The sequence below is a fragment of the Paroedura picta genome, chromosome 10 (genome assembly GCF_049243985.1).
Source record: "Paroedura picta isolate Pp20150507F chromosome 10, Ppicta_v3.0, whole genome shotgun sequence".
Taxonomy (NCBI): domain Eukaryota; kingdom Metazoa; phylum Chordata; class Lepidosauria; order Squamata; family Gekkonidae; genus Paroedura; species Paroedura picta.
The window spans coordinates 6,713,203-6,736,708 of record NC_135378.1 but is presented as its reverse complement, the minus strand read 5'-3'; the positions used below and the strand labels follow the sequence as shown (position 1 = coordinate 6,736,708).

The window sequence follows — 23,506 nt, the reverse complement described above, 5'->3', positions numbered from 1 at the left end:
AAGTCAAATCTGGCCTGAGGACAGATTTGCTTCTTTTTATCAATACAATTCTCCCGCCCAAAACTTGAAAGTTCCCAAGGGAGGGGAGAGTGAGAGAGAAGACACATGCAATTAAAAACAGTGTTACTTTCACATGGCCTTGGCTGCCTTGGCTGTCTCAGATAAGATGGTATTTGCAGTAGAACCAGACCCAGCCGAGAGGCCCCACGAAGGAGATAATGGTTACAATAACATACATTTCACTTTCCACTAGTTAGCAAGATATAGGGCCTGGAGCTCCCAGGCACCAAGCAATAAAACTGACATGGAAGAACTCAGGCTAATTAATGACAGGGTTTTCTAATCCTGACATCCTTCTACCCCAAAATAGACTCCCCCCACTAGCCCGCATCCACTGGTCGAGGACACTCTGGGAAGGCACGGTGGAACGCTCTGAGAAGGCGGGGGGCCTTCACATTCCCCGCATCGACCCACTCCCTTTCCCCCGAAGGGAAATCTTTCCAATCCACCAAGTACTGGAGCCGGCCCTTGTGCAAACGAGAGTCCAAGATCTGGTTGACTTCGTAGTGGGTGTCCTTGTCAATAAAGACAGGTACAGGCGTTGAGAGCGGAGGGTGCCACACGTCCGGCAAAGGGGCTCGCCGCAGCAGGCTGGAATGAAAAACCGGATGCACATTCCTGTAAGTCTTTGGCAAACCCAATTCGACAGTCACATCATTGATCAGCTTTACACACGGGGTCAATGCCCCTTGGGACCTTCCATGCTTTCTGTGAGGCTGTGGCTTCAAGCACTGGATGCATCTGCTGTTTAGCCGGAACATTGAAAAAAGTTGATCCTGAGGCCCGTCTTTGGGGAATTGCTTCTTGTGAGCTTCTGTGGATTCCTCCATGAAATTTTGAGCCAGCAGCCAATTTATACTGTGCGGCAACATTTTGTAACATTTATGTAGAATAATTTGTGTGCTTACTGATGAAAACTGCATGAGTATATTTATTCTTTATATATTTTATGTTGTTTAGTACAGATAAATGAGGGCACTTCGATGCAATCTGAGAAAGGAGGCCATGACAGCCCTTTGTTAGAGAAAGGGGTCCCGGATCCAGCCGCATTAGCTGCGTTGCAGGTGAGCTTGGCTGGGGAAGGTTTGTGGGGGGGATGCAAGTGGGAGGTGGGTTGGTTTCGGGGAGGGGGGTGGAGGGAGGAGGCCTTCCTCTCCTCATAGCAGACATCCTGGAGCTGGGAGAGCTCTCCAGTTTAGAAGGCTCCGTTCTTTAACTGTTGGCAGGGGCTGGCAGGGGGATTGTAGCCCATGGACATCTGGAGAGCCACAGTTTGGCCACCCAAGCCCTAGAACAGCGAGGAGGACACTGGGGCAAGGATGCACCCCAAAATAATCTTGAGACAGACGTCAGCCTTTTTTACCACTAAGCCATGGGTAATTCCCCCCTCAGAGAAGACACAGGGCCATTTCGCACGGCTTCAAAATAGCACAATGGTTGCTAATTGAAAACGCTACTAATTTGCCTTAACGCACGACGTTGCTGAAATAAAGTCCCTTTATTTTTTACACATTAATTCAGCCGAAAATCGGGCCCGTGAGAGGGGGGGGGGATTTTTTTTTATCACTCGAGGCAGCGTGCCAACGATCATACAATCAAACGACAGCTCACATTAGGCAGCTGGATGGGTCTCTCCGTTGCAACGAATCTACCTAGATTCGTTGCTATGGGTCTGTTTTTTTTTTTTAAAAAAAACCTTTCTTAAAGGGAAAGGGGCTGTTTGGGAGCATGCTAACAGCTGCCCATTGGCTGCTTGACGGCCAGGGGCGGGACGAGCTTGGCAATAGCGCTTCCTTTCTAGCGATTTCTGCCGAGACCGGAAGCCTGTGGGAAACGCTAAAAAACGCAACTGATTCCACTACAAAGGCAGGTATGCATAACGACGAATTCCACTATTTTAAATGGCGATTTTTCATTCCGCAAACAATTTGCAACAAAGATCCCCGTGCGTAAAGGCCCACAGGCTGGCTTGCCTAAACTCTTCCCTAAACTCCATTGCCTCAGGAGAGCGAAGCCAAAGGGCCCCCAGGCACCCCTGGCAGCTCACTCACCTCAAGAGCGGTGTCTGAGGGGCCAGAAAGAAGCAGCAAAATTGTGGGAAGATGGTTAGGGGCAGGAGTTCTAATCTGATTGGACAGCCAGTGGGTAGACAGCCAATCAGAGGTGTACAGGGGCCAATGATGGGCCTGATTGGCTCATAACCAAACTCCTCCCATTAAATTTTGTGCGCATGTGCTTAGCACACGGGAAAGACAACTTAAGCTTAAGTGAAGATTTTTAGAGGTATTTTAATATGCATTTTTTTATAATGTGCGCATCAATTATACAATTTTATATATTTTAAATTTTGTACTGGCTCCCTGATTTTGCAATTTTTTACTGTGAAATGTTTTTTCTCATTATCTGTTTTATCTGGCCACAGTGCTGTATCAAATAAATTTGATTTTGAATATCCGGAACCCATTTTGACTATATATCCTTTTGTATATAAACATATGGACATATAAATATATGGACAAGGCTTCAAACAAATGGATTAAATATATCTTTATTGAGAAGCCACCATGCCAATTTTTTTCCTGCTTCTTTGGCTCTGCAAAATCAACCAGCCTTCTTTAGCTCTCCCGCAGAGGCTGGTATCTCTAGCCAGCTTCCAGAAAAGACACAACTGTTTTTTTTCCCCCCTGTGATTTATTAAAGTCTCTCTCTCAAACTGGTGTAGCAAAATTACTGACACACTTCCTTCTTGTGCTTCAGTGTACTTCATTTATTTAAAGAACTTTAAAAACAACACCTATGTCTGCATCAAAAAGCAGTTTACATGTTATGAGAACATAGCCAACCAACGCACCACTAAAAAAATCACGACAATAAACTACACAAAGCAAAAATAAGGAAAACATTCAATGAATAACAGGGATGCCAACTTCCAGGTGGAGCCTTTGGATCTCCGGGAATTGCAGGTCATCTGTAGATTACAGAGTGTGGCCTGTATCTGCCTAATACCTCCCATACCGTCTCTTAGCTATGGCAGGGAAGCATCACAGCAGACAAGCTGCAGCTGTTTAGAAATGCTTTTCCTTCAAAGGCCCACTGGGATATTCAGTCAATAAAACTGTCGTGTGTTGCTTGTTTGGTGTAGTGGTTAGGAGTGCGGACTTCTAATCTGGCATGCCGGGTTTGATTCTGCGCTCCCCCACATGCAACCAGCTGGGTGACCTTGGGCTCGCCACGGCACTGATAAAACTGTTCTGACCGGGCAGTGATATCAGCGCTCTCTCAGCCTCACCCACCCCACAGGATGTCTGTTGTGGGGAGAGGAAAGGGAGGGCGACTGTAAGCCGCTTTGAGCCTCCTTCGGGTAGGGAAAAGCGGCATATAAGAACCAACTCTTTTTCTTCTTCTTCAGTAATCTCAGGGCTCTCTCAGCCTCACCCACCTCACAGGGTGTCTGTTGTGGGGAGAGGAAAGGGAAGGCGACTGTAAGCCGCTTTGAGCCTCCTTCGGGTAGGGAAAAGCGGCATATAAGAACCAACTCTTCTTCTTCTTCTTCTTCTTCTTCTTCTTCTTCTTCTTCTTCTTCTTCTTCTTCTTCTTCTTCTTCTTCTTCTTCTTCTTCTTCTTGCCTGTCCTGGGCCTGATGGCTGCTCTTCAGAAGATAAGGATGACACGATGGATGTGCAGACCCTGAGACTCCTGGGCCTTTAGGCTCTCAAGGGCAGTTGTAAAGAACGTGGCCAGCCATGCGTGCTGGACAAGAAGCCCTGGGGGCTCCTGAGGGCTTAGAGACTGAGAGGGCAAAGGGACTGGTGGGTTGAGGGGTGACCGATTTATGTTGCTCACCTAGTAGAAACTGGTTAAGATTTTTGTATCCAGAATTGTTTTCTGAATCAGCAGACCAAGTTTGCATAAAGCACTTTGCTGTCTTTCTGGAATGCAGCTTTCGATAAGCTTGAGGAAGGAGGCTCCCAGTAGCTAGTCTTTATGTTATGTTTATGTCAAATTGACCTAATGCCAGGCTTGAGGAAAAATGGAAGAAGTGTTTGTTGTTACTGCCCATGTAAACAATTGAGGCGGGGGGGGGGGGCATGGAAGTAGTTTTTTGGCCCCTGTCATCAACTTTGGACAGTTGACTCGGTCGCTACAGGGTGGTCCCATGAGATGACCAAGGGGAGTGGAGACGCCAGCTTATTGGCTCGACCCGTAGGGGCATCATCTCTCCCAGCCTCCAAGGGTACAGTATTTAACAGCATTTGATTGTATTGTTCTCTGCATAGGTACCTTTTGGGGATCAATCCCACCTGTGTCAATTTGTGTTTCTATTCTTCTGCAGTTGGATAAAAATCATAGAAGGTTTTCCAGCCTAGGGCTCATTCTAATTGGGCATTTCATGCTAGGCTAGCAACCCTAAAAGGCCCAGAGAAGGCCCTGGGCCAATGGAGGGTTTCCGCCTCTTGCCATGAAGCATTACAGGCTCAAACGTCACCTTGAGGCTTTCTAGGAATCTGGGTAAGAGTCCTGCTAAAAGTGCCTCCATACTAGGATTGCACGTTCTGGCAGGTTTCGGCACACTTTGGTGATTGCCAAAGCGGCCAAAGTATACTGAAACACGCAACCCTACTCCACTCGTCAGACACTGACTCTTATCACTAGCCTCTGTTCTCCGCTGGCTGGCATAAGTCCAACCGTTCTGATATTGTCTGCCTGCTAGATTTCATCCCACCTTCTACCTGCCTCTGAGTACAAGAAGGCCACCCGCACATCCCCAGTGTGAGTCAGTCTACTGACTGGCTTGCCTCATGATCCTGTCTTTCTCTGAAGCCTCTCTCTTTTTCTCTTATTTCTCTGAAGTCTACCAACACTCTCCAAGCCTAGCCCTCCACAAGAGGGGCACTCCATACTAGAAAGCCACTACACCAGCATGATCGGACACTGGGTGGGAACGGACTTCCACTAATACTTAGTACCTCTATAGTAATTTTCTAATTGCTCCAAGAGTTGCATATGTATTGCTCTGATCAGTACTCCTTACAACTGTGCAGTGCAGAAGAGGGGTGTGACACCCATATTGTGAATGGGGGACGGGGAGACTGAAAGAGTATCAGCTTGTCCAAGCCCACGTCATGAGTTTGCGGCCGAGGTGAAAGGCCATGTTGGATCAGGCCAATGGCCCTTCCAGTCGAATGTTGTGTGATATACAGTAGCCAAAATCCAAATTCCATAAGGTGGTCCACCAGCCGGGCCATAACTCCAGAAGCCCTTCCCCTGCCCCCCCCCCCCCAAACACCAAAAGTACAGGCCTCGCCATCCCAGACATAAGAATATAAGAGAAGCTACACTGGATCAGGCCAATGGCCCATCCAGTGTCATCCAGTAGTCAAGACTCAGGGAACATCAGGAGGTCCATAAGCAAGGCTAGAAGTCCTCCCACTACCCCCCCCAGCACCAAGGGTCAAGAGCATCACTGCCTTCAACAGAGTGTTCCATCTATACCTTGTGAGTAGTAGCTACTAATGAATCTCTGCTCCACACGTTTATCAATCCTCTCTTGAAGTTGTCTCTGCTTCTAGCCACCACCACTTCCTGCGGCTGTGAATCCCACATGTTCATTACTCTTTGAGTGAAGAAGTATTTGATGGGCTCCTTGCTTTACAAATACCTCTGTTGTTTGGAAGTTCCATCAAACTTAAGGGAGACTAAGACCTGCGTCATGCACTATAAGGAAAAGTTAATGCTTGTTCATTTGCAATTCAATTAGGCAGCAGAGTGAAGTGTTTTCAAACAGTGGCACTAATCTACCTCTCCACAATCCCACACTTCCAGATGCGCTTACAGCAAAGAGCATTTCTTTTCAGATTATAGCCGAAACAGTGCTTGAAGTCAGATATGTGCTGCCTTGGGGGGGGGGGAACATGACTCTGCTATTAAGTGGGGGGGGGGGCAGGGATAAGGAATACATTAAGAAGTGCCAGGAGGTGTCTGGCAAAGAAGTTGTCTTGGCAGCTTAGGTATGTAATACTGAAGAGCTCCTCCCACCCTAAGATGGCTACCATCAGTTGCCCTCATATTTGCTGTAATATAAGCTACTTTCTGCTCCTACACATGCATCATTGTGGCTACAGTAACAGATAAACGCATACAGTAAACATTTTTATGTTGTTAAAGCTTTTTATTGCAATTACACTGGCCTTCCGCACATTCATAGAAGCCCTGCAGAACTGCCCTTACCCAATTCTCTCACGAACTGGCTCACGGTGTGGCCTGCATGCTTGACACTGTTATTGCTTTAACCTGAAATGAGCAGAGGCCTACCTCTGCTTTTCAACAAAGGACGTGTAGATGCGTGTCCATAACAGACACTCGCTTGGGCAAGGGCTAACTCTTGATTATTCCCAACAGGGCAACTTTGAGGCCATTTCTGAGTGCCTGTCAACTTATTTTATTGCCCTACTGCTCTTGCTACCCCTTGGTTTCCCTGAACAATGCCCACTCTCAAGATGGTCTTCCTTGTCCTGACCTTCCACCGCCTCAGTTGCCTTGGTTCAGCTCTGTCACGGAAGTTACAGTTGAAATCCTGTTGTTAGGTTTTGCTGCAGGCTGCAAGGTAAAAAGGGTAGAGGGGGGCCTTTCCCTAGGGTTGCCTGCTCCAGTTTGGGGAATTCCTGGGAGCCTGGGGAGGCAGCAGGGCATAATGCTATTGAGTCTAGTTTCCAAAACATCCATTTTCTCCAGGAGAATGGAAATTAGTGAGAATTCTGGGAGATCTCCAGCCAACCCCTGGAACTTGGCACCCCTATCTTTACCTTCTGAAAGCGTGCACCTATCTGGGAGAAGAAGTTGCTTGTTGAAAGGTACACCAGCATTTACCAATGGGGCCCCCTGTTGTGAGCACTGTGGCTAGTGTGTGTGTGTGTGTGTGTGTTTGAATCTCTTTCACAATATTTCATGTATTGTTCTGCAAACCATAGGATTGGGGTCAGTGAAGCCACAAATTCCTTAGGCTGCTCTCTTCCAGTGGAAGATAAGAGTTGCAGCAACCTCTCAAAATCCCAAATCTAATTCAATGATGCAAACTCTTGTTCATGCTGTGGTTGCACAAATGTGATTGTAATCCAGCATTAAAAAAATCACTATTTTTTGCTAACTTTGAAGAATATAAAAATGTTCCTTCCTGAGGACTCCCGGGCAGAGCTCTGTTCTCTGTTGGTTACCTTTAATCTGTAGCATTTTAAAAACATCATTGATGCTGACTTAAGTCTATCATGGTCTATAAAATATGATTCCAATCCCATCTTGTTCACCCTCCGCTGCCCCTGTTCATTTAGCAGTGACCCCGTGTCTGGCATCCCATGACTTCTGTCTTTTAGCTAGTTGTTTTGCCAGAGCCTGGGTGTGAACAAGCAGCTGAGCATTCTGGCACTGGCCACGCAAAGAGGTCAGTAAATTAAAGTAAACCTTTTGGAGTCAGGGGGCTTGGACTGAAAAAAGAGTAAGAACATGTTTAATGCAACCCCAGTATTATACAATATTGTAGTTTAAGGTATTAATTCCACTAATTTATTTATTTTATTCATTTAGATTTTTATACCGCCCTTCCCTAAGGCTCTGGGCAGTATAAAAATAAAATATTATATTTTACATAAAATATTTTAGAACATTTACATAGAGCAATATCAATATAACAATAACATACTAACTAGAATAAGTAGAACATTTCAAAAGCAATAACTTTGGCACTGCCTCGGTAGGTTCGCCCTCTTAGTCTGGGGGTGGGGGGGGGGACCTGTAGATGTTTTGGGTCAGTCGGCCTCAAGCAGGCCTTTTGTTGGCCCTGCAAAATATTGGGAGTTCAGGCAGGGCCCTGATCTCTTCAGGGAGCTCATTCCACCAGGTGGGGGCCAGGTCCGAGTAGGGCGCTAGTAGTTTGGCTTGGCACAGGTGGTAAAATGCCAGCCACGCTACCCTTGTGACCTGGGTTTCCATTGTAAGGGAAGCATCCAGAATCACACCCAGGTTCCTGGTGGAGTGCATTGCTGAGAGCTGCTCATTGTCCAGGGTGGGCAGACATGGTTCCTCCCATGGTCCCTTCCTACCCAAACACAGGACCTCCGTCTTTGCAGGGTTGAGCTTCAGACAACTCTGCTTGATCCATTTTGCCACTGCTTCCAGGCATCTGGCTAATGCTGGGGGAAAGTCAGGGCAGTCATCCATCAGGAGGAAGAGCTGGGTGTCATCCGCATATTGGTGTCAACCTAGCTCAAACCTCCGCACCAATGGGCAAGAGGGCGCACGAATATATTAAATAGGATAGGAGAGAGGATTGCTCCTTGTGGGACTCCACATGTGAGCTGGTGGCGGCTAGATACTCCTATTGCTACCCTCTGTCTGTGACCCTGGAGGAAGGAGATCAGCCATTTGAGGGCTGTCCCCCATATCCCAGCATCGGCGAGGTGATGAGCTAGGAGCTCATGATCGACTGGGTCAAACGGTGCTGACGGGTCTAATAGTATCAGCAGCCCTGACCCACTTCAGTCCAGTTGGCAGCGGAGACCGTCTGTCAGGGCGACTAGCGCTGTTTCCACCCCATGGCCAGGCCAGAAACCGGACTGAAATGGGGTAAGGGCTGAAGTTTCTTCCAGGAATGTTGTCATGAGGGACCTCATGGGCCATCTATCCCAACTTTCACCCAAAGTGGCTTCCATCATTCTCCACCCCTCCATTTTATCATCACAACTACCTTGTGAGGTAGCTAGGCTGAGAATGTATCCATGCTTTACTTCCTGAAACCAAAAGTGCATATTTATTGGCTGTGGATAAATGTCCTGAATGTAATAATAAGTTCCTGGGCATGATTCATAAAATGGGGGCAGCAGGGAGAGGTATTGTAATTGGGGAAGAGAGTAATGAAAGACAGAAAGATATGAAGAGAGAGAGAGAGGGGGGGATTTCTTCTAAGAAAGTAGAAAAGAGAGGGAAAAGAGAGTGGGAAAAAGAAATATAGGCAGAAAGAAGCAGGAAAGAGAAACAGTAGAAAGAAGAATGGAGAGAAAGAATGGACAGAAAGAGAGGGAGAAAAAGAGATGAAAGGAGAGAGAACCAGAGGCCTTCCCGGCCCTTGGGGCAAGGGAGGCCTCCCTCTCCCCACCCAGCCCTGCATGACCAAGGGGCCAGGAAGGCTCTCCGCAGCCTCTGCGAGCAGGGAACACTGGTCAATGCTAATCCACACGCTCTATTCAGTGGGGGTCTATGGCCGCATTTCTGCTCCACAAATCTCAATTTGTGGACATGATAGGGGACATGATAGCCCTCTTTAAGTATTTGAAAGGTTGTCACTTGGAGGAGGGCAGGATGCTGTTTCTGTTGGCTGCGGAGGAGAGGACGCGCAGTAATGGGTTTAAACTTCAAGTACAACGATATAGGCTAGATATCAGGAAAAAGTTTTTCTCAGTCAGAGTAGTTCAGCAGTGGAATAGGCTGCCTAAGGAGGTGGTGAGCTCCCCCTCACTGGCAGTCTTCAAGCAAAGGTTGGATACACACTTTTCTTGGATGCTTTAGGATGCTTGGGGCTGATCCTGCATTGAGCAGGGGGTTGGACTAGATGGCCTGTATGGCCCCTTCCAACTCTATGATTCTATGATTCTATGATTCAATAGTAATTTCTATGGGAGCAGAAATGCACATTAATTGTTCAGGAAGAGGATTGGGCACTACTAGGATTATGCTATAACTAGAGGCAAAAGAGCCTCTTGTGGCGCAGAGTGGTAAGGCAGCTGTCTGAAAGCTCTGCCCATGAGGCTGGGAGTTCGATCCCAGCAGCCGGCTCAAGGTTGACTCAGCCTTCCATCCTTCCGAGATCGGTAAAATGAGTACCCAGCTTGCTGGGGGGTAAACGGTAATGACTGGGGAAGGCACTGGCAAACCACCCCGTATTGAGTCTGCCATGAAAACGCTGGAGGGCGTCACCCCAAGGGTCAGACATGACTCGGTGCTTGCACAGGGGATACCTTTACCTTTAGAGGCAAAACCCGTTGTATCCAGGAAGACAACGGGCGCTAGAGCTTGGCAATGGGAAGAGGAAGGGGAGTAGCTGTCCAGTCTGTAGGGGCATGGGGCTGAATATGTGTGTTGTGTGGGAGGTTGTGGTGACGTGGTGACAAATGAGGACGTGGGTGTGGAGATATGGGTGTCAACAACCTGTGGTGTGGAATGTTCACTGAGTGTGGGAGAGGACTGACCTTTGGGAATTGTGGCATAGTGGTTACAGATGAGCTTTCCAGAGCCATGTCCTCAGATATGTGAAGGGAAAATCAGACTGGAGACTCTTCTTAAGGGGAAATTACATGGCAACCAATTCCCCCCAGTTCTGCATTCAGCATCATTTCCCTTCTTGTCCCCCTGCCCTAATACACATGGGGTAGTCACAGTACACAGGTGTCCACCCGGCTTCTTCTGTCTCCATTTTTTTACTGTTGATAAAATGTTATGTGGCCAAATGCTTCTTTCCCGGCTGCTCCTTAGAAGTATAAGATGGATTTTTGTACCCTGCTGTTTACTACCCAAAGGAGTCTCAAAGTGGTTTACAAACACCTTTTCCCTTCGTCTCCCCACAATAGACAACCTGTGAGGGATGTGGGGCTGCGAGAGGTCTGAGAGAACTGGGAATGGGCTACAGTGGCCCAGCAGGCTTCAGGTGTCTCAAAGCAGTTTCCAATCGCCTTCTGTGAGGGAGGTGGGGTAGAGAGCCTCACTTGGGAGATGGCAACCCTAAGAGGAGGTCCCTCTGTGCACAGCAGCCTTGACCTTAGTCAGATTTATGCACACCTAGGTAATGTGGAATTCCAGAAGATGAATCTACACCAATCTGGCAACCTTACCTCCTCTCTGCAATGTTTTCTTGACCTAAAATAGGTCAGGGGGTACTAGGTAGCTGTGGGGGCATTACACACTTTGTGGCCCCACTTTCAGACTTCAAGGAATATGTTCAGACCAGGGACTGCCAACCTCCAGGTGGGGCCTGGAATTGCTGCTCATCTCCAGACTATACAGACCAGCTCTGCAGGCAAAAATGGCTACTTTGGAGGGGTGACTGTGTAGCATTGTGTCCCCCTGAGGTTTAGGGAAGCCAGCCTCCAGGTGGGGTCTGAGAATCCCCTGGAAGTACAGCTCATCTCTAGGCAGGCTGAAGGGAAAGCTCTCCCCCCTCTCAAGCACCCCTTCAAAAGGAATGCACATGGCCCCAGAATCCACTTGGTTGCTTCGCTGGTGATGTCTGCCCTTCTGAAAATCACGCCCATGCACGGGGGGGGGGATTTTTTTTTCAGTCGGGGGAGCGTGGCAACGATGAAACAGCAGCTCACACGCCAGCTGCCAGCTAGATGGGTCTCTACGTTAGGAGGAATCAAGGCATATTCATTGCAACATGTGCTTTTCTTTTTTTAAAAACATGTTCTTAAAGGCAAAGGGGCTTTTCCGGAGCATGGTAACAACCGCCCATTAGCTGCTCGTTTGATTGAAGGCCAGGGGCGGGACAAAGCACAGCAAATATCGCTTCCTTTCTAGCGATTTTTGGCGAGACCGGAAACCTGTGGGAAATGATTGAAACGCAACTGGATTCCACTACAAAGGCAGGTATGCGTTACGCTGAATTCCACTATTTTAAATTGCGTTTTTTCTTTCCGTAATGAATTTGCCACATTGATCCTGGTGCGGAATGGGCCCTAGTTTTCCCCAAAGTCTCACTGTCTACTTTATGTAAAGCTAACTACACTTGAAATTCTGGGCCACATTTCTTTGAGTTCATAGGAGATTTTATTTACCAGGCCAAGCTTGAAAACAGTCACTTAAGAGAAGGGGCTTTTCTGCGGCCTCCCTGTCAGGCAACTGTTTGGCAGAAGGGGAAAGTCCCCCCCCCCCTCAAAAGGAAGGCCCTCAGGCTCCCCTGCGTTGCTCTTGGAAAGGCCTCCCTCCCCTCAGTCAGGGCCTGTCAGAGGCTCCTTCGCAGCAGGCCTGAAGGGGGGGAGGAGGAGGGGAGCACTCTGCAGCCTCCTGCCAGCTCTGTCGGGGCTCTGAGGCCATTTGCAGTTGGACATGGCAGTTAGGACAGCCTTGGGGTGAAAAGGGCTGGCACAGCCTCTCCAAGCCTCTGTTCTCATCCCCCTTGGCAGCCCTGCTGACCTCCTCTCCCTGCGGTGGTCAGGAGCAGACTGGCAGCCATGTCTCCAGATTGCCCCTGGGTGGGCTTAGCGCCTCCTGTCGGGATGGAACTCCGCTCTATCCTGGTGAGGGCCCAATCGGATTGGCCCCTTGGCCCCGGTCTGACAAGCGGAGGGGCCAATCGGAAGGCGCGAAGCAAAGCGCCTTCCGATTGGCCCCTCCGCTTGTCAGTCCAGGGCCAAGGGGCCAATTGTTGCCCCCCCATCCCGGACTGAGCCTATCCATACACCCCTTAGTCTTTTATTTGTACTGCGGAATGCAGTTTACAGATGGAATTGTGCCCCAAATGGGATGAGTTTATATATATATTAAAATGTTCTCCTGTGTTTATTTTATACTATAATTGGTGCCATTATGCTTTTGGCATCTGACTCAACAAAGGATTAGATGAGGGGGAGGATACAATTTGAGCAAAGTAATGAGACATTCCAAAGAAAAACTCTTTCTGGCTGTTTAGCTTTGAAGGAAACTGGTAATTCAAACATTTAATGTGACATTGAAACACTAAATCTATTTTTGCCAGCCATGGAACTATAATTTACCTAATGATTTTATTTTTATGTCAGCAACACTTTTGACTGCATTACGCTTGCACTCTTTGTCTTTAAGACAGGATCCTATCTTTGTACAGTTAGAAACATCCCAGTATCTACCAACTCCTTGTGCCAAAGCTATTAAGGCCCCATTAAGTGTAAGTCTTTCAGCAATATCTACTAGCATTCAATTGCTCAGGAAATAGTACTAAAGAAGCTTATTGGCTTGGTACTGAATAAATCATGACATATAGACTCCTGGTGAGTTTTATGGCATTCTCATGCATCTTTAGTAAAGAACTATAATGTGCATTTAGATACCTGCTTCCACTCTAAGGAATCTCAAGCCACAGAAATGAGATTTAGGCCCCCCACATTCTGCCTCTTGATAGTATAAGACTCACTGTCAGGAATAGCAAGAATTTTCCTAGTTCCTTTGAACTAGCAATTTACACTTAGGAAAAAAAAGATCTATTTTTTAAAATTTAGATTTCAGGAATGTGTTATGGATTATTTGTGTTTCCCAGCACCATTTCAGGATTTGGGTTCAGGTTTTTGTTTTTGAGGAGGGACAGAGGTTGGAATTCCCCATTGCTACTGAACTTACTTCACAGGGCAATGAGTGGCAAAACTGTTTTTCCATACTTAAAAAAATATCTTGGCATTTGTACTAGAACAGAAGGTCAAGAAAACAGCTGTGACATTTCTAAGGAAAATGGATTTAGGTGTGTGGAAGAAAGGCTTACCATGCTGATTCTGTGGAGGTCCAAGGGGGTGGCAGGTGACAGTAGGTGTAGGGTTGTGCGCGGCGGCTTCTGAGTTGGCCGTTCCAGGCCGATGCAGCCAGCACCATACTGCAGGGGGAGAAGGGGAGGCATGGGCACCGGTGCATAATGTGGTGCACACACGCAGGCTGCGTCGGCCTGGAACGGCCAATTTGCATGTCGCCATGTACAACCCTAGTTGCGAGTGACCTGCATAGTGCAGGGGGCTGGACTAGATGACCCAGGAGATCCCTTCCAACTCTGTTATTCTCTATTTCTATGATTCATGCATTGCCAGAACATTGGTCAGGTAATTGTTCTCTTCCTAGACTGATACTTCCCATTCAAGTTAGAGACAAGCTACCAGAAGGAAAAATCCAAAATTATAGGGAGGCGGCCTAAACCCAGAGAGATGAATGACTGGACTGTAGATGGTGTTCTTTTTATTCTTTGTGCAACCTCCACCTGTGTGCCGGGAAAGGCTGTCATTCCACTTCATGGAATTTTTAAAATGATGGCTAACAGTACTGAGAGGGCAATTCTAAATTTGGCCCAAGAGCAAAATGAGATAAGGCAACTGGCCATCCACAAGAGATTGGCTTTAGAGATTATTGTAGACTCAAAGGAGGAACCCTGTGTCTTAATTGGTCAAGAATGTTATGTTAATGACATTGATGGTAATACTTTTGGTACAGCTTGGTATATCGGGAGAATTGCTCACTCAGAGACAGGACACCCCAGCGATGGATTCTTCAGAAGGTTTGATCCTTGGGAAGGTTCTCAAATGCTTCTGGATCCCAGGCACCCTCCAGGGAGGGTGGATGGAGCCTTTTATTGCAATTGCTCCTAGGTATGTATTTTATGCTGCTGCCGAAGACAAAGAAGAGGTTTTCTATCCTGTTTGTCATTGCCTGAAGGAGTCTCAAAGCGGCTTCCAATTGCCTTCCCTTCCTCTTCCCACAGCAGACACCCTGCGAGGGAGGGGAGGCTGAGAGAGTTCTGAGAGAACCGTGACAGGCCCAAGGTCACCCAGCTGGCTGCAGGTGGAGGAAGAATGGGAAATCAAGCCCAGCTCTCCAGATTAGAGGTTTTAACTGCTACACCAAGCATAAGTATGTTTAGAAAGTATGTTTATTCCCTGTCATGTAAGAAGATCATAGTCTGACGAAGGGTGCTTGCACTCAAAAGCTCGCGCCTTGAATAAATTTTTGTTGGTCTTAAAGGTGCCCCTGGACTCTGATTTTATTGGGCTACTTCAGACCAACACGGCTGCCCATTTGAATCTATGTTTAGAAAGAAAGCTGCAATCCCGTTGTCTTTGAGAGAAAGAAGGATGGCTGGGAGCCAGAAGGAGGAGGCATGAGAATGTTGTGATAATTCAAAGAGACTACCATGGGAGTTGTGGGGAAAACAAGCAGACAAAATGGAGCCTGATCTCAATTAGAGTAAAGTGGACAGGTCACGTCTGCTCTGTGCCAGGCTAAAGCCCCAAGGCCAGAGCCTTCTGATTTCTTACCAGGGAAGGGGCAGATGTTTCTTTCTTAGGAGCTGTCATTCTCAGATCCCTGCCTCTGATGTCATCTAGACTGGTAACATTTCTTTTGGGCAACTAGACATTCAGCTGATTCCCCGACACATGTTCAGAGAGCCACGGAGAGCTGTGAGAGAATCATTCCATCCACCAAAACCTTTAACTGCACGTAGTGAGAGAATCATTGTAACTGGGGGGTCCTGGTGCTCTATTAACATGGGCCTATTTGCCTGCCTGCCTCTCCTCCCCTCCCACCTGTTGCCCAGGGACCTTGTTAAATGGCTCAGAGAAACAGGCTCAGAGCCTTAAAATGCCAGCCCTGGACATTCCTGGATACGTAGTAAGAATGGGCACAAGGTTCACTTTCCAACATTTGGTACAAACCTTGGCCTGGTTCTGAGCCCCTGAGTGGATGTTCTGGGAAGGTGCCTTCCCTGAACATTGACCAGTCTTTTGTCTGGTCTGATTTGGTTGTTTGGACCATTTAAACCTAACAGCTGAACAGGGCAGGTCTACAACTGCCTGTTCCTTTCAAATGGCAGACAGGCATTTCACCAGTCATTTTTGCTTCCCCCCACCTAACAGCTGATAATAAGTGGGTTATGAGCCATTTCACCAGTCAGTTTAAAGTGTCCTTGCTTGGAAGTGGGGGTGGAGGGAGAGCAAAACCAACTAGTGAAGTAGCTTCCACTCATCAGCTATTAGGTTTAAATGGCCATGAGCCATTAGAATCATAGAATCATAGAGTTGGAAGGGGCCATACTGACCAGTGCCGTATACAATGGGACTATGACATCTTGTGATTTTGATGTGATGCCCATGTTGATACAGCCCAAAATGGCATTCGCCTTTTTTACCGCTGCATCACACTACCTGCTCATGTTTAGTTTACAATCCACAAGTACCCCAAGGTCACGTTCACACACAGTGCTACCTAGAAGCGTATCCCCCATCCAGTAGGCATGCTTTTCATTTTTACGACCCAGATACAGAACTTTACACTTATCTTTATTAAATTGCATCTTGTTCTCATTTGCCCATTTTTCCATTGTGTTCAGATCTCGTTGAACTCTGTCTCTATTTATCCATCAGAACATCTTGGGGAACCTTATCAAAAGCTTTACTAAAATCCAAGTAAACAACATTAAACCCATCTCTTTCACTCCCACCGCTTCCAAGCAGGAGGAAGCCAAAAAACCAGTGAAATGGCTCACAGCCATTTCAGCCTAACAGCTGAAAGCCACACCTACTCCTGAAATGGCTATTCATGAGTCAGGTGAATACTCCCAATCACATCAAAATCACAAGATGTCATAGTCCCATTGTATACGGCAGTGGTCAGACCACACCTGGAGTACTGTGTGCAGTTCTGGAGGCCTCACTTCAAGAAGGACGTGGATAAAATTGAAAGGGTACAGAGGAGAGCGACGAGGATGATCTGGGGCCAAGGGACCAAGCCCTATGAAGATAGGTTGAGGGACTTGGGAATGTTCAGCCTGGAGAAAAGGAGGCTGAGAGGGGACATGATAGCCCTCTTTAAGTATTTGAAAGGTTGTCACTTGGAGGAGGGCAGGATGCTGTTTCCGTTGGCTGCAAAGGACACGCAGTAATGGGTTTAAACTTCAAGTACAACGATATAGGCTAGATATCAGGAAAGAATTTTCCACAGTCAGAGTAGTTCAGCAGTGGAATAGGCTGCCTAAGGAGGTGGTGAGCTCCCCCTCACTGGCAGTCTTCAAGCAAAGGATGGATACACACTTTTCTTGGATGCTTTAGGATGCTTTGGGCTGATCCTGCGTTGAGCAGGGGGTTGGACTACATGGCCTGTATGGCCCCATCCAACTCTATGATTCTATGATTCCCAATTAGGCCAAAGTGTGAGGTGAAACCTTCTTGGGAAGAGAAGGTGGAACCCTGCTTAGTTGGTGAGGGGGGATAAGGGATGTTTTTCTCAAGGTACAGGTGTATGAATTGCTGCTCTATTCACCTCAGAAGGGAGTGCAGGACTAGTTTGTGCAGGAAAGGAGAAAGTTGTCGCACATGCTGAGAGTGTCCACTTTCTATGAACCAGAGGGTGGTTCAGTAGAACTCACTAAGATCAAAGTAAAACCAAGGTGTTTAGGGAAAACACAAAGAAGAACAATGTTCAAATAGGAAAAGTCTGTTAAAACCAATAAGAAAATCCTGTGAACTGATTTGTGCATAGAAGTGTGATTCCTCATCCCAGCTCCCCTTTCCTCTTTGTAAATGAAATATTTGGTTAGTTTATTAGTACAAGTGTCTTCTCAGTGTCACTCTGACAAAGGATTTGTTAAGAAAAGGTGGCTCTACACCTTCCAGAAGCTCCCAGGGCCAAGTGAAGCCCCCAAAAGTTCTACTAGTGATAGGGTAGAACAGTGAGCTTCATTTTGGAAGGGAAATTTACCTGTGTGGGGAAAGGTCTCTGTCATACCCTCACTCTGCCTAACATATCACAAGGTTATGGTAAGGATCAAAGAAGGAGAGAAGAATGTGTAAGATACTTGGGCTCTACATTAGGCAGAAAGTTGAGATACCAATGAAATAAATAACTATGTGAATATAATCGATTTGACAAACTATTGTAAGGAGTACTTGAGAATGTGAAGTTGCAAGTGTCAGAAAAAGCCCTTTACAATGCTTTCATTTCCCAATTCAATTTGAATTTGAAATATCACCAGATGGTTATTGTTTCAAAATTTCATTTCAGCCCAGCATACTAGAGGTTTTTCCCCCAAGGCAATTGCAGAACTTGTTTCTAGCAGGAACAGTGGCCCTCTTTAGATTCCTGAGAATTAAGGTAAAGGTATCCCCTGTGCAAGCACCAGGTCATGTCTGACCCTTGGGGTGACGCCCTCCAGCGTTTTCATGGCAGACTCAATACGGGGTGGTTTGCCAGTGCCTTCCCCAGTCATTACCGTTTACCCCCCAGCAAGCAAGCTGGGTCCTCATTTTACCGACCTCGGAAGGATGGAAGGCTGAGTCAACCTTGAGCCGGCTGCTGGGATCGAACTCCCAGCCTCATGGGCAGAGCTTCAGACTGCATGTCTGTTGCCTTACCACTCTGCGCCACAAGAAGGTGATTACCAGAACCCTAAGCCTGATCCAGTATTCAACTGGTAGCCAGTGCAGCTGTTGGAGCACGAGCTGGATGTGAGTCCTCCATGGGGTTCCTATAAGAACTCTGGCTGCTGCATTCTGCGCCAGCTGTAGTTTCTGGATCAAAGATAAGAATAAGAAGAGCTGGTTTTTATATGCCGCTTTTCTCTCCCTGAAGGAGTCTCAAAGCAGCTTCCAGTCAGCTTCCCATTCCTCTCCCCACAACAGACACCCTGTGAGGGAGGGCTGAGAGAGTCTTGATTTTTCTGCTTGGCTGGAACAGCTTTATCAGTGCTGTGGTGAGCCCAGAATCACTCAGCTGGCTGCATGTGGAGGAGGAGCTGGCTTGGCAGATTAGAAGTCTGCACACCAACACAGGGGTAGGAGAAATCCATCCTAGAGGTGACCATTGCTTGGATCACTGTGGCCAGGGGTTCTGGGGCCTGGTAGGGCCAGTAGCTTAGTTTGGCAGAATGCGAGCCATGCTACTCTTGTGTCCTGTTCCTCCATGGAAAGGGAGGTGTCAGAGGTCACACCCAGGTTCCTGGCTGAGTATGCTACTAGTAGGTATGCCCCATCCAGGTAGGACAGTTGTGCTTCCTCGCAAGGTCCCTTCCTACTGAGCCATAAGGTAAAGGTAAAGGTATCCCCTGTGCAAGCACCGGGTCATGTCTGACCCTTGGGGTGATGCCCTCCAGCGTTTTCATGGCAGACTCAATAAGGGGTGGTTTGCCAGTGCCTTCCCCAGTCATTACCATTTACCCCCCAGCAAGCTGGGTACTCATTTTACCGACCTCGGAAGGATGGAAGGCTGAGTCAACCTTGAGCTGGCTGCTGGGATTGAACTCCCAGCCTCATGGGCAGAGCTTTCAGACTGCATGTCTGCTGCCTTAGCACCCTGCGCCACAAGAGGCTCTTCTTCCTGAGAATTACAGATACATAAATTACAGTTGTTGCTTTTCAAAAGAAAAGAGGGACAGAAGCTTGTTTGGGTAGAGGAAGAAGAAACCCTCATTACAGTCATGTTGGAGAATGCAGTATTGTTTGTTTTCCTGGGAAATAATAGACTTCAAGGCAAACACTTGAGAGACCAGGGCTGGTTCTGCACTTACTTTGTTTTTTCCGGTGTTGATCCTGCTGAATTCAGATCAATTTGAACCCGGGTCTCCCCCCAAAAAAAATTGAAACAGAAAGTATTCTGCACTTGATTGAGGAAGCTCAGGGCAGGGAGGGGAGCCAAGTGCAGCAGGAGCACCTAAAATCAAAACGGAGATCGAATTCAGTGCAGATAGGAGGGATTTATTCAGGCTGGGAGTGGATAAAAAGCCCCATGCAGACTCAACCCAGAATGTTGGCAAAGCTGGAGAAAACAGCTCTGCTCTTCTGGTCAATTAAGTATTCTATGAAACACCAGAGCAAGTGAAATTAGTTTTGCAAGTCCTCTAACCCCGCATAATAAGAGATGCATAACCCATATAATAAAAGAAGAGATGTTTCTGAAGGCTAGGAAACTTTAACACTTTCTCTTCCTGATTCTTAAACTAATGAGAGTTTTTCAAAAAAGTTAACCATAAAACAGACATAAACGCCTTTTGCATTTAAGCCCCAGGCAGTAATTATATTTTCAGGAATGGTGACTTCAAAATGGATGTTTCACAAATTCTGTTAGTCTCTGTACTTGCTTCATACCAAAGCTGTTTCTTTTAAAATATTTCGGTGTACTCTGTGCAAGGAACAGATTTTTGTGTCGCATTAAATGTTTGGATGTCTTTGTTTCATTGTTGTTTTTAATTGTTTTATACCTGTTTTTATAAAACTGATTTTATTGTTTTTTATTTACCACCATGGGGAGCCTGGCCCAGTGGAAATGTGGCATAAAATATCTTTAAACCGCTCAGGGAGCAATATAAATAATTGGTTAAGGGCTATTGTGCTCTCACTGGGAAAGGCCAGAGTTCTAGCCAGGCACGACAGCGTGAGTGCAGAGGGAGGCCTTCCCCCCAGGCCCAGAAGCACATCCGGGGCCTATTCGAGGTGGAGAGGCCTTCCCGCCTTCTAGGCCTGGTGGGAAGGCCGCGCCACTGCCAGGGGGAAGGGGGGGGGGAAGGAGGCCTTCCCACCGGGCCCAGAAGCACATACGGGGCCTTGATTTCTGAGTATAGCCCTCATTTCTGAGTATAGCCCCTAAGTGACAATTGGTAACTCTAGGAACTTTCTTCTTCTTCTATAGCTTTGTCATAGAGTTCCCAGTGACTCCTAGGACTACACATTGTCACGCCCAGGTTGCATCCAGAGGTGTCATCATTTTACTTGTCACACTAGTGAGTTTTTAATATTTCAATTTATTTTAATTTTTGATCTCCTGTTGCTCCCAAATCTCCAAGTTCCCATTACCCACTTGGGGTGGAGGATCCCCTGCTTTGCCGGGTACTTCACAGCCCTGAAACCTCAATGGCAGCACATCCTGGTTGAGCTCCTTCCCTTCCTTGGGCTCAACCCCACAGTTGCCCAATTCCTGACAATTTTGAAGCAGTGCCGGAGGGGGTCAAATTGGGGAGAAGAGGCCACCATCACAGAGCCTCTCCATTGCTGGTCCCTTGGATCTGGGGCCAGGTATAACAGGCAGCATTCACTGCCATCAAGGGCCTCCTACCATCCTCCAGCATCTTGGCTCACGTGAACGAGTTGCAGCCAGTGTCCGCAGCAAATCCACAGCCAGCGGTTCCAGAGCCAATGTCTCCAAAACCTTCCCTGGCTTCCCTGACTGTGGACCTTCCAGAACTGGTGGAGACATCTGCTATGCCCAAGCCTCCCACGCCAGTCATCCCAGTGACTCCAACTTCTGCAGAACTGCTCTGTTCCCAGTGAACAGGACTTGCAGGACTCTATTTGCCACTTGGTGGAAGAGTACTTAAGGGGGTAATAAAAACGAACTTAAGGGGGAGGATTAATAAAATAATGACCGACACAACAAGCAGGACACATATACTTTAAGGAGAATGCTGAACCATGATTGCTAGTACAGAGACGCTTGAGTAAAAGGTAAAAGTAAAGGTACCCCCTGTGCAAGCACCAAATCATGTCTGCATGAACTTGGGGTGACGCCCTCCAGCGTTTTCATGGCAGACTCAATACGGGATGGTTTGCCAGTGCCTTCCCCAGTCATTACCGTTTACCCCCCAGCAAGCTGGGTCCTCATTTTACCGACCTCGGAAGGATGGAAGGCTGAGTCAACCTTGAGCCGGCTGCTGGGATCGAACTCCCAGCCTCATGGGCAGACAGCTTCATACAGCATTTCTGCTGACTTACCACTCTGCGCCAGAAGAGACGCTTGAGTTATGTCCTCCTTTGACACATCATTCTGCTACGTGTGTGAAGCCATCCTTCGCTGGGCCATGATTAAGGTGCAGGGATTGCATTCTGCCGGTCATTCTTCTTCACCATGAACCTCCAGGACTGGCCCTAAGCCGAGCTGTTCAAAGGGAGGCTGTGTGCCTAACCTTCCCCTGCATCTCATTGCAGACCCAGAACTAGGTCAATTCCCATTGCATTCAGCACATGTAAAGAAAGGCACTGAGCTTGTAATTGTCATTGGGAGGAAGATTACCAACACTTGCCAACCAAAGTGCAATTGGATCAAATATTAAATCCCAAAGAGAATACAATAAGGCTTTTATATGACATTTCTCCCAAGGCTAAGAAGCGCTTTTGAAACAAAGGAACAATGAAAACTAACAATCCATGCAAGTTACTGAAGACAAAGTGTTTTAAATCCAGAAGGAAGCTGGACTGTCACCGATCCCTGCACCGAAGCATTAAAAGCTGCCTCATCATAATTCAAGGCAGGAAACTGGAAAGAATCTTACTAAGCCGAAGCAGGAAACCAAACAGGCAAAAATATTCCTCAAAGGAAAGGTATGCTGGGATTATGTGAAAGTCTTTTGGAACTTACACGGACTAGTGAACAGAGAGCTGGCTTTCAATCTGGTAGTGCTGGGTTCAAATTCCACAACCACCAGTTACTTATCAAGTAGTTTTGGTTAGATCAACTCCTGCATAGGACAAAAACACCCATTTCTGGGGCCCACCAAGCATTTTCAGTAAGTGGCTATCATTGGGCAGGGCTTTTGCCCAGCAAGACTTCTTTCTGGTTAGCGGTTGGAAATTTGGTTTCTTAAAACAGATTTTTTAAAATGTGGACCTGGCAACTGCTGCCACCTCCACAGAAGGATCTCTACAGTGTGACTGTGGCAGTCGTGTTGTGGCGGGCTCTGCATCCTGTATCATGTCCCCACACCCTGTCAGAATTCCAGAAGTGCCCGTAAGCTCAAAAAGGTTGGAGAGCCCTGGGAAAGAGTCCTGCAAGAAAGAGTCCTTCTTGCAGTCCTGTTCACCAGGGGTTTGGGGGGACACATACATTGAGCTGCTGTACTCTGAATTCCGGAGCTCCAGACATAAAACCATAACCTCTCGGTCTGGATTTTTGCAAGAAAGCTCACATCCATATACAGTTTCTCTGGCTTTCCCAAGCACACTGCTGGGGCATTGATGTGCATCCACCCAGCTCTGGATGAGACATAAGGCAGCCTGTATAGACTTCATCTATATTGCAGGCTGGGGGGGGGGGGAGAGAATGTGTTCAGGACACCTATGGGGGTTTGTTTAAATGAAGCTGTCAGCTTGCGAAGTAAGAAATGGAGACAACTGACAAAAGGCTACTGGCAGGTCAAACAGCGTGTCTCCTCGTGCTTTCAGAGTTGGGTCCTTATCTGGCCCCAGATGGTCTGGCCACCATGATCCACACAACAGCCACCTCAGGGCTTGGCTACCACAACACACTTTATGAAGGCCTACCCTTGAGCCAACTCCGGAGGCTCCAACTGGTAAAGAATGCAGCAGCAAAGCTATTGACAAAAGCACCTCGTTGTGTCTGCATCTCTCCTGTGCTCCACCAGCTGCACTGGTTGCTGGTGGAGCACCAGATCTGGTTCAAGCTCTTTAATAATCCGGGACCATCATATTTGTGAGACTGTCTCTCTCATTATATCCCTGGGAAGGAGTTGTGTTTCCAAAATGGGAATCTACTGGTAGACCAAGGCAGGTGCTCCTATTGTCAACCGAGACCAGGGCCTTTTCTGCCTCCCTTCCAGTCCGGTAGAACAAGCTTCCGGTCACGATCCGGGCCCTGCGGGACTTGCTTCAGTTTTGCAAAGCCTGTTAAATGGAGCTGCTCTGCCAGGCCTTTGGCTGCCGACGGGTACTGAAATTCAGTTGTCAGCCCCCTCCGA

At 47.4% G+C, this 23,506-nt stretch overlaps 1 long non-coding RNA gene across 1 annotated transcript; it reads right to left on the bottom strand.

Annotated features, from left to right (window-relative positions):
• LOC143819718 (uncharacterized) lies at window positions 1–21,761 on the bottom strand. Its single transcript, XR_013225059.1, has 3 exons — window positions 21,528–21,761; window positions 19,331–19,473; window positions 1–651 (listed from the first exon to the last, which is right to left on the bottom strand). It is a non-coding gene; the product is annotated as an uncharacterized LOC143819718 (long non-coding RNA).
• Between the last annotated feature and the right edge of the window lie 1,745 nt (window positions 21,762–23,506).